Source organism: Triticum dicoccoides, chromosome 1B (genome assembly GCF_002162155.2).
Source record: "Triticum dicoccoides isolate Atlit2015 ecotype Zavitan chromosome 1B, WEW_v2.0, whole genome shotgun sequence".
Classification (NCBI taxonomy): domain Eukaryota; kingdom Viridiplantae; phylum Streptophyta; class Magnoliopsida; order Poales; family Poaceae; genus Triticum; species Triticum dicoccoides.
In genome coordinates this window covers 51,429,938-51,442,121 of record NC_041381.1, presented here as the reverse complement: position 1 = coordinate 51,442,121, position 12,184 = coordinate 51,429,938, and positions in this window count along the sequence as shown.

Sequence of the window (12,184 nt, the reverse complement as noted above, 5' to 3'; positions counted from 1 at the left end):
GGATGCCTTGTGTCCTTCCCGGACTACTTATTTTCCTATTTTCTTAAATATTCCAAAACAGAGAAAAAATGCTATTAGAACTATTTAGGAGTCGTTTTACTTACCGTACCACATAGCTATTCCTTTTTGGAGTCTGAAACGTTCTGGAAAGTGTGCCTTATGTATTCCTCTGGGGTTACAGTTTCAATAACATTGGTTTCAACATTTATGGAATTACTTGAGATATAATGTTTGATCCTTTGACCGTTCACCACCTTCCGATTTGTCCCTTCGAAGTTGTTGATTTTTATGGCACCGGAATATAGACCTCCTCGATAACGTAAGGGCCTTCCCATTTAGAGAGATGTTTTCCTGCAAAAAATCTTAAACGAGAGTTGTATAGCAAAACATAATCACCTACATTAAACTCACGCTTTTGTATCCTTTTGTCATGCCATCTTTTGACTTTTTCTTTAAACAGTTTGGCATTCCCATAGGCTTGAGTTCTCCATTCATCAAGTAAGCTAACGTTAAGTGGCCTCTTCTCACCGGCATGTTTGAAATCATAATTGAGCTCTTTAATGGCCCAATACGCCTTATGTTCTAGTTCGGGAGGTAAGTGACAAGCTTTTCCATAAACCATTTTATAAGGAGACATACCTATAGGATTTTTATAAGCAGTTCTATAGGCCCATAATGCATCATGAGGTTTCTTGGACCAATTCTTTCTAGATCTATTAATAGTCTTTTGCAAAATTAATTTGAGCTTTCTATTACTCAGTTCTACTTGGCCACTAGACTGTGGGTGATATGAAGATGCAATTATATGATTAACATCATATTTAGCAAGCATTTTACGGAAAGCACGATGAATAAAATGTGAACCACCATCAGTCATTAAGTATCTAGGGATGCCAAACCTCGGAAAAATAACTTCTTTGAGCATATTAATAGAGGTGTTGTGATCAGCACTACTAGTTGGAATAGCTTCTACCCACTTAGTAACGTAATCAACAGCAACTAAAATATGTGTATACCCATTAGAGGAAGGAAATGGTCCCATATAATCAAAGCCCCAAACATCAAATGGTTCAATAACAAGTGAATAATTCATACACATTTCTTGACGTCTACTAATATTACCAATTCTTTGACATTCATCGCAAGACAAGACAAACTTACGGGCATCTTTGAAGTGAGTAGGCCAATAAAAACCGGATTGCAATACCTTATGTGCAGTTCTATCTCCAGCGTGGTGTCCTCCATAAGCCTCGGAGTGACACTTCGGTAGGATCTGTTCATGTTCATGCTCAGGTACACAACGTCTAATAACACCATCCACTCCTTCTTTATAAAGGTGTGGGTCATCCCAGAAGTAATGTCTTAAATCATAGAAAACTTTTTCTTTTGCTGGTATGTGAAACTAGGTGGTATAAATTTGGCAACAATGTAATTAGCATAATAAGCATACCATGGAGCAGTACAAGAAGCATTTGTGACAGCTAATTGTTCATCAGGAAAGATATCATCAATAGGTAGTGGGTCATCAAGAACATTTCCTAACCTAGATAAGTTGTCTGCAACAGGGTTCTCAGCTCTCTTTCTGTCAATAATATGCAAATCAAATTCTTGTAGTAAGAGAACCATTCTAATAAGTCTAGGTTTAGCATCTTTGTTTTCCATAAGATATTTAATAGCAGCATGATCAGTGTGAACGGTTACTTTAGAGTCAACAATGTAAGGTCTGAACTTATCACAAGCAAATACAACTGCTAAAAATTCTTTTTCAGTAGTAGCATAATTTCTCTGGGCACTGTCTAGAGTTTTACTAGCATATTGGATAACATTTAGTTTCTTCTCAACTCTTTGTCCTAGAACAACACCTACAACATAATCACTAACATCACACATAATTTCAAAGGGGAAATTCCAATCAGGTGGCTGAACAATAGGTGCAGAAATCAAAACTTTCTTAATTATTTCAAATGCTTCTACACAATCATCATCAAATACAAAAGGAATATCTTTTTGTAAGAGGTTAGTCAGAGGCCTAGAAATTTTAGAGAAGTCTTTAATGAACCTCCTATAAAAACTGGCATGACCAAGGAAACTTCTAATACCTTTGATGTCCTTAGGACACGACATCTTTTCAATAGCATCGACTTTAGCTTTATCAACTTCAATACCTCTTTCAGAAATTTTATGCCCAAAGACAATACCTTCATTAACCATAAAGTGGCACTTCTCCCAATTCAAGACAAGACTAGTTTCCTCACATCTTTGCAAAACTCGATCAAGGTTGCTCAAGAAATCATCAAAAGAAGTTCCATATACGGAAAAATCATCCATGAAAACCTCAACAATCTTTTCACAAATATCAGAGAATATAGCCATCATGCATCTTTGAAAGGTAGCAGGTGCATTACATAAACCAAAAGGCATACGTCTATAAGCAAAGGTACCGAAAGGGCAAGTAAAAGTGGTCTTATCCTGATCCTCTTTTGACACAGGTATTTGAGAGAAACCAGAATAACCATCTAGAAAGCAAAAATGGGTATGTTTAGATAATATTTCTAGAGTTTGATCAATAAAAGGTAAAGGATAATGATCTTTTCTAGTAGCTTTATTTAATTTGCAGAAATTAATTACCATCCTATAACCTGTAACAATTCTTTGTGGGATCAATTCATCTTTATCATTAGGAACAACAGTAATACCTCCCTTCTTATGGACACAATGGACAGGACCTGCCCACTGACTATCAGCAACGGGATAAATTATACCTGCCTCCAGAAGCTTTAGTATTTGTTTTCTAACCACTTCTTTCATCTTAGGATTTAACCGTCGTTGGTGATCAACAACTGGTTTAACGTCTTCCTCCAACTTTATCTTGTGTTGGCATAGAGTGGGACTAATGCATTTAAGGTCATCAAGAGTATATCCAATAGCAGCATGGTGCTTCTTTAGAGTTTTCAATAATTTCTCCTCTTCCTGCTCTGAAAGGTTAGCACTAATAATAACATGATATATCTTCTTTTCATCAAGATAAGCATATTTAAGAGTATTAGGTAATGGTTTAAGCTCAAACATGGGATCACCCTTGGGTGGTGGAGGATCCCCTAGGATTTCAACAGGGAAGTTGTGTTTCAAAATAGGTCCCTGTTTAAAGAATACTTCATCTATTTCCCTTCTTTCATTCATAAACATATCATTTTCATGGTCCAACAAATATTGTTCTAAAGGATCATTAGGAGGCACGACAATAGAAGCAAGACCAATAATTTCATCCTTACTAGGCAATTCTTTATCATGGGGTTGTCTACGAAATTTAGCAAAGTTAATGTCATGAGACATATCCCCTAACCCAATCGTAACAATATCCTTTTAGCAATCTATCCTAGCATTAACAGTATTCAAGAAGGGTCTACCAAATATAATGGGACAAAAGTCATCTTGTGGGGAACAAAGAACAAGAAAATCACCAAGATATTTAACTTTCCCACACAAGACTTCCACATCTCTAACAATCCCAACTGGTGAAATAGTATCTCTATTAGCAAGCTTAATTGTAATATCAATACCTTCTAACTCAGCAGGTGCAATATCATGCATAATTTCTTCGTATAAAGAATTAAGCATTGCACTCACACCAGCACCCATATCAGATAAGCCATGATAGTAATGTTCTCCTATTTTAACAGAAATAACAGGCATGCCTACAATAGGCCTATGTTTATTTTTAGTATTGGGTCTAGCAATTCTAGCAGCTTCATCACAAAAGTAAATAACATGCCCATCAATATTATCGGCCAAGAGATCTTTAACCATAGCAATACTAGGTTCAACTTTAATTTTCTCATGGGTTGTAGGTGTTCTAGTATTACTCTTACGAACCACAGTTGAAGCTTTAGCATGATCCTTTATTCTAACAGGGAAAGGTGGTTTCTCAATATAAGCGGTAGGAATAATAGGATCAACGTTATAAGGGATAGTATTTTCTTCAACTTTAATAGGTTCAACTACTTTTACTTCAATGGGAGGATGATATTTAAACCACTTCTCCTTAGGGAGATCGACATGAGTAGCAAATGATTCAAAGAAAGAAGCTACTATCTCAGAGTCAAGTCCATATTTAGTGCTAAATTCACGGAAAACATCGGTATCCATAAAAGATTTAACACAGTCAAACTTAGGTGTCATACCTGACTCCTTACCTTCGTCGAGATCCCAATCTTCAAATTTACGTTTAATTCTTTCTAATAAATCCCATCTGAATTCAATAGTCTTCATCATAAAAGAACTAGCACAAGAAGTATCAAGCATGGAGCGATTATTGAGAGAAAGCCGATCATAAAATTTATGAATAATAATTTCTCTTGAGAGCTCATGATTGGGGCATGAATATAACTTTGGCTTAAGCCTCCCCCAAGCTTGAGCGATGCTTTCTCCTTCGTGAGGCCAAAAATTATATATATAATTATGATCACGATGAACCTGATGCATAAGATAAAACTTCTGATGAAATTCCAATTTCAATCGGTTGTAGTTCCATGATCCCATATCATCACATAGCCTAAACCATGTCAATGCCTCTCCCTTCAAAGATAAAGGGAAGACCTTCTTCTTGATAACATCCTCGGGCATACCTGCAAGCTTAAATAATCGACAAACTTCATCCACATAGATTAGGTGCAAATCGGGATGCAATGTTCCATCTCCTGTAAAGGGATTAGCTAGCAGTTTCTCTATCATACCCGAAGGAATTTCAAATTAAACATTTCCAGTAGATTCAATAGACTGAGGAGCAACTCTTTGCTCTACTGGTCGGGGTGAAGATACCCCGAACAAGCCCCTCAAAGCATTACTTTCAATAGTAACAAGTGACAGTAAATTTCAGCACACTACATAAATTTTTCCTTACCAATTTCCAGTTACCAAAGGCGCTTCACTCCCCGGCAACGGAGCCAGAAATCCTTCTTGATACCTCTTGAGAATGCGTTGGTTTTTCCTTGAAGAGGAAAGGGTGATGCAGAAAAGTAGCGTAAGTATTTCCCTCAGTTTTTGAGAACCAAGGTATCAATCCAGTAGGAGGTTACACGCAAGTCTCCTTGTACCTACACAAACAAATAAGAACCTAGCAACCAACGCGATAAAGGGGTTTTCAATCCCTTCACGGCCACATGCAAAAGTGAGATCTGATAGAGATAATAAGATAAATATTTTTGGTATTTTTGTTGTATAGATTGAAAAGTAAAGATTTCAAAATAGTAAACGAGATGCAATGTAAATAAAAGAGATATAATACAATGGAAAAGAGACCTGAGGGCCATAGGTTTCACTAGTGGCTTCTCTCAAGATAACATATCTTACGGTGGGTGAACAAATTACTGTCGAGCAATTGATAAAAAAGCGCATAGTTATGAGAATATCTAGGCATGATCATGTATATAGGTATCACATCCGTGACAAGTAGATCGAAACGATTATGCATCTACTTCTATTACTCCACACATCGACCGCTATCTAGCATGCATCTAGAGTATTATGTTCATAAGAATAGAGTAACTCATTAAGCAAGATGACATGATGTAGAGGGATAAACTCAAGCAATATGATATAAACCCCATGTTTTTATCCTCGATGGCAACAATACAATACTTGCCTTGCTGCCCTACTGTCACTGGGAAAGGACACCGCAAGATTGAACACAAAGCTAAGCACTTCTCCTATTGCAAGAAAGATCAATCTAGTAGGCCAAACCAAACTGATAATTCGAAGATACTTGCAAAGATATCAAATCATACATATACGAATTCAGAGAAGAATCAAATATTGTTCATAGATAAGCTTGATCATAAACCCACAATTCATCGGATCTCGACAAACACACCGCAAAAAGTATTACATCGAATAGATCTCCAAGAAGATCGAGGAGAACTTTGTATTGAGAATAAAAGATAGAGAAGAAGCCATCTAGCTAATAACTATGGACCCAAAGGTCTGTGGTAAACTAGTCACACATCATCGGAGAGGCTATGGAGTTTATGTAGAAGCCCTCCATGATCGATTCCCCCTCTGGCGGAGCGCCGGAAAAGGCCCGAAGACGGGATCTCATGGGTACAGAAGGTTGCGGCGGTGGAAATAGGGTTTCGTGGTGCTCCTCGATGTTTTCGGGCTATATGAGTATATATAGGCGAAAGAAGTAGGTCGGTGGAGCCACGAGAGGCCCATGAGGGTGCGGGGGCGCGCTTACCCCCCTGGGCGCACCCTCCTACCTCGTGGCCGCCTTGTTGTTTCCTTGACGTCCACTCCAAGTTTCCTGGATTGCGTTTGTTCCAAAAACGATTCTCCCGAAGGTTTCATTCCGTTTGGACTCCGTTTGATATTCCTTTTCTGTGAAAGACTGAAATAGGCAAAAACAACAATTTGCACTGGGCCTCTGGTTAATAGGTTAGTCCCAAAATTAATATAAAAGTGCATAATAAAGCCCATTAAACATCGAAAACAGATAATATAATAGCATGGAACAATCAAAAATTATAGATACGTTGGAGACGTATCAAGCATTCCCAAGCTTAATTCCTGCTCGTCCTCGAGTAGGTAAATGATAAAAAAAGAATTTTTGATGTGGAATGCTACCTAACATAATTTTCAATGTAATTCTCTTTATGGTGGCATGAATGTTCAGATCCAAAAGATTCATGATAAAAGTTTAATATTGACATAAAAATAGTAATACTTCAAGCATACTAACCAAGCAGTTTATGTCTTATAAAAAAGGAGCGCAATATATGATAATTTCCTTTTTAGTTAATTGGTTCATACTTTTTGGTTAATACATGAGCGTAAGCCATGGACATAGCACTATGGGTGGAGTAGAGTATGATGATAGGGATTATGTGAGTAAACAAAAAAGGAGAAAGTCTCACGTTGACGCGGCTAATCAATGGGCTATGTAGATGCCCATCAATTGATGTCAATACGAGGAGTAGGGATTGCCATGCAACGGATGCACTAGAGCTATAAATGTATGAAAGCTCATAAAAAAGTAACTAAGTGGTTGTGCATCCAACTTGCCTGCTCACGAAGACCTAGGGCACTTTGAGGAAGCCCATCATTGGAATATCCAAGCCAAGTTCTATAATGAAAAATTCCCACTAGTATATGAAAGTGACAAAATAAGAAACTTTCTATCATGAAGATCATGGTGCTATTTTGAAGCACAAGTGTGGAAAAAGGATAGTAACATTGTCCCTTCTCTCTTTTTCTCTCCTTTTTTTGGGGCTTCTTTGGCCTCTCTTTTTTCTTCTTCTTTTTTAATTTTTCTCTCTCTTTTTTTATTTCGTCTGGAGTCTCATCCCGATTTGTGGGGGAATCATAGGCTCCATCATCCTTTCCTCACATGGGAGAATGCTCTAATAATGGAAATAATCACACTTCTATTTATTTACAACTCAATACTTAGGAAAAAATATGACTCTATGTGAATGCCTCCGGCGGTGTACAGGGATATGCAATGAACCAATAGCGACATGCATGAAAGAAATATAAAGGTAGCTTTGCCACAAATACGATGTCAACTACATGATCATGCAAAGCAATATGACAATGATGGAGCGTGTCATAATAAATGGAACGGTGGAAAGTTGCATGGCAATATATCTCGAAATGGCTATGGAAATGCCATAATAGGTAGGTATGGTGGCTATTTTGAGGAAGATATAAGGAGGTTTATGTGTGATAGAGCATATCGTATCACAGGGTTTGGATGCACCGGCGAAGTTTGCACCAACTCTCAAGGTGAGAAAGGGCAATGCACAGGAACCGTAGAGGCTAGCCAATTGCGAAAGGGTAAGAGTACGTATAATCCATGGACTCACATTAGTCGTAAAGAACTCATATACTTATTGCAAAAGTTTATTAGCCCTCGAAGCAAAGTACTACTACACATGCTCCTAGGGGAAGGGTTGGTAGGAGTTAACCATCGCCCGATCCCGACCTCCACACATAAGGAGGGCAATCAAAGAACACCCCATGCTTCAAATTTGTCACACAACGTTCACCATACGTGCATGCTACGGGGCTTGCCAACTTTAACACAAATATTTCTTAATTTCATAATTACCCAACTAGCATGACTCTAACATTACCACCTTTATATCTCAAAACAATTATCAAGTATCAAATTTATCATAGTGTTTAATGCACTCCATATGAAAGTTTTTATTTTACCCAACTTGGATGCCCATAATATTAGGACTGATTATATAACCAAAGAAAATTACCATGCTGTTCTAAAAGACTCTCAAAATAATATAAGTGAAGCATGAGAGATCAATAATTTCTACAAAATAAAACCACCACCGTGCTCTAAAAAGGTATAAGTGAAGCACTAGAGCAAAATTGTCTAGCGCAAAAGATATAAGTGAAGCACATAGAGTATTCTAATAAATTCCGATTCACGTGTGTCTGTCCAAAAGGTGTGTACAACAAGGATGATTGTGATAAACTAAAAAGAAAAGACTCAGATCATACAAGACGTTCCAAGCAAAACACATATCATGTGGTGAATAAAAATATAGCCTCAAGTAAAGTTACCGATAGACGAAGACGAAAGAGGGGATGCCTTCCGAGGCATCCCCAAGCTTAGGATTTTGGTTGTACTTGAATTTTTCCTTCGGGTGCCTTGGGCATACACAAGATTAGGCTCTTTCCACTACTTATTCCAAAATCCATCAAATCTTTACCCAAAACTTGAAAAACTTCACAACACAAATCTCAATAGAAAATCTCATGAGCTCCGTCAGTGCAAGAAAACAAACCACCACTTTAAGGTAATGTAAAGAACTCATTATTTATTTATATTGGTGTTAAACCTACTGTATTCCAACTTCTCTATGGTTCATACCCCCCGATACTAGCCATAGATTCATCAAAATAAGGAAACAACACACGAAAAACAGAATATGTCAAAAACAGAACAGTCTGTAGCAATCTGTAACTCTTGAAAAATTGTGGAATCCCAAAAATTCTACCAAATTAGGAAGTCCTAGTTAATTTGTTTATTAATCTTCTGCAAACATAATCATCTGAAAATCACATTTCTGTGATTTATGAAAACTAATCCCGTGCGTGCAAAAGTTTCTGTTTTTCAGCATGATCAAATTAACTATCACCGTAGGTTATCCTAAAGGTTTTACTTGGCACAAACACTAATTAAAACACAAAACCACATCTAACCAGAGGCTATATGAATTAATTATTACTAAACAGGAACAAAAGGTATAGAACAGAAATAAAATTGGGTTGCCTCCCAACAAGCGTTATCGTTTAACGCCCCTAGCTAGGCATAAAAACAAGAATAGATCCATGTATTACCATCTTTGGTATTCAATTCATAAGTGGCTCTCATAATAGATTCATAAGGTAATTTAATTTTCTTCCTAGGAAAGTGCTCCATGCCTTTCCTTAATGGAAATTGGAATCTAGTATTTCCTTCTTTCATATCAATAATTGCACCAATCGTTCTAAGGAAAGGTCTACCAAGAATAATAGGACATGAAGGATTACAATCTATATCAAGGACAATGAAATCTATGGGCACATAATTACTATTTGCAACAATAAGAACATCATTAATACTTCCCATAGGTTTCTTAATGGTGGAATCCTCAAGATGCAAATTTAAAGAACAATCATCAACTTCATGGAAACCTAGCATATCACACAAAGTTTTAGGAATCGTGGAAACACTAGCACCCAAATCACACAAAGCATAGCATTCATGATTTTTAATCTTAATTTTAATAGTAGGTTCCCACTCGTCATAAAGTTTTCTAGGGATAGAAACTTCTAATTCAAGTTTTTCTTCATAGGATTGCATTAAAGCATCAACGATATGTTTGGTAAAAGCTTTATTTTGACTATAAGCATGAGGAGAATTTAGCACGGATTGCAACAAGGAAATACAATCTATCAAAGAGCAATTATCATAATTAAATTCCTTGAAATCCAAAATAGTGGGTTCATTGCTATGTAAAGTTTTGACCTCTTCAATCCCACTTTTACCAATTTTTGCATCAAGATCTGAAAACTCCGAATCATTGGGATTCTTTTTAGCTAAAGTTGACTCATCTCCAATCCCATCTTTATCAAGATTCATATTGGTAAACAAAGATTTAATAGTAGACACATCAATCACTTTCATATCTTCATCCTTATTATCATGAAAACTAGAAGAAAACACTTTCACAAAGCAATCCTTTTTCGCACGCATCCTAGCGGTTCTTTCTTTGCACTCATCAATGGAAATTCTCATGGATTTGAGAGACTCATTGATATAATGCTTAGGTGGAATAGATCCAAGTTTCAAAGAACCAACTTCAAGAGAAATTCTATCCATGTTCCTAGCTAACTCATCAATCTTAGGCATTTTTTCTTCAAGCAAAGCATTGAAATTATTTTGCGAAATCATAAATTCTTTAACACTAGTCTCAAAATCAGAGGGCATCTTATTGAAATTCCAATAAGAATTTTTGTAGGAATTACCATAATTATTAGAGGAATTACTAGGGAACGGCCTAGAATTAAAGTTTCCTCTATACGCGTTGTTACCAAAATTGTTCCTACCAACAAAATTCACATCCACAAATTCATTATTTTTATCAATCAAAGTGGATAAGGGCATATCATTAGGATAAGAGGAAACACTCTTATTAGCAAACAATTTCATAAGTTCATCCATCTTTCCATTCAAAACATGAATCTCTTAAATTGCATGAACCTTTTTACTAGTAGATATTTCGGTGTGCCATTGAGAATAATTAACCATAATATTACCTAGGAGTTTAGTAGCTTCTCCTAAAGTGATTTCCATAAAAGTGCCTCTCGTGGCCAAATCTAAAAGATTTCTAGAAGCAAAATTCAATCTGGCATAAATTTTTTGTATAATCATCCATAAGTTCAAACCATGTGTAGGGCAATTACGTGTGATTAGTTTCATCCTCTCCCAAGCTTGTGCAACATGCTCATGATCTAGTTGCTTAAAAATCATAATATCGTTTCTAAGAGAGATGATCTTAGCGGGAGGAAAATACTTAGAGATAAAAGCATCTTTGCACTTATTCCATGAATCAATACTATTTTTAGGCAAAGAAGAGAACCAAGTTTTAGCACGATCTCTAAGCGAAAATAGAAATAACTTCAATTTAACAATATCATTATCCAAATCTCTCTTCTTTTGCATATCGCACAAGTCAACAAAGTTGTTTAGATGTGTAGCGGCATCTTCACTAAGAAGGCCAGAGAATTGATCTTTCTTGACAAGATTCAATAAAGCAGCATTAATTTCGCAAGGTTCAGCATTGGTAATAGGAGCAATCGAAGTGCTAAGAAAATCATTGTTGTTGGTATTGGAAAAATCACACAATTTAGTATTGTCTTGAGCCATAGCGACAAACAATCCAACACACAAGCACACAAGAAGCAAGCAAAAAGAGAAGAACGGATAAAACGACAAGGGTGAAGTGGGGGAGAGGAAAACGAGAGAAAAATTGTGACGCCCGGATAATTAAGCTATAGTAATCCCATGTTAATGGTGCCATGTCATCACTCTTACTGTTACTAATCCCCCTTTGCATTCAAACACAGTTCAAATTCCAAATTCAAATTGAAGTCAAAATTCAAAATTCTCAAACATGCAAATAAAAATGTTCAATGTGTGGCAAATAATCCCTGGATAATTGCCATGTTGGAAACAACCCCTTTTGGATTCCCAAAATGCATGTGGAAATTATTTAGTGGTCTAGCGGCATTTTAAATTGGCCTTTCCAATTTCTAAAATTGGTTAGGCAACTACTTTTGGCCTCAAAACTTTTTGTGACTCCTAGAAATAATGTGCTTGTTTAGTTTGACAAGCCTCTTTTCTAAAAAAGCTCTTTTAGTCTTGTTTTTTTAAAAAGAAAATAGTGGGGCAGTTTTATTAGAAGATACTCACCCCCTCCCCCCCCATTGCCTTTGGGTCTTGGCCAACCGACTGGCCCAGCTGGCCAACCGCGCCTCCCTTGGGCCTCAACCCACCACGTCGCCCACTAGGCCGGCCTACCCCCTGGCCTATAACCCCAACTCCCCCAACCGAACCCTAGCCCTGTCCTCTCGTCCACCCCACTCCCCTCGATCTCCCCCACTCTCCCCACATGGCTCGCTC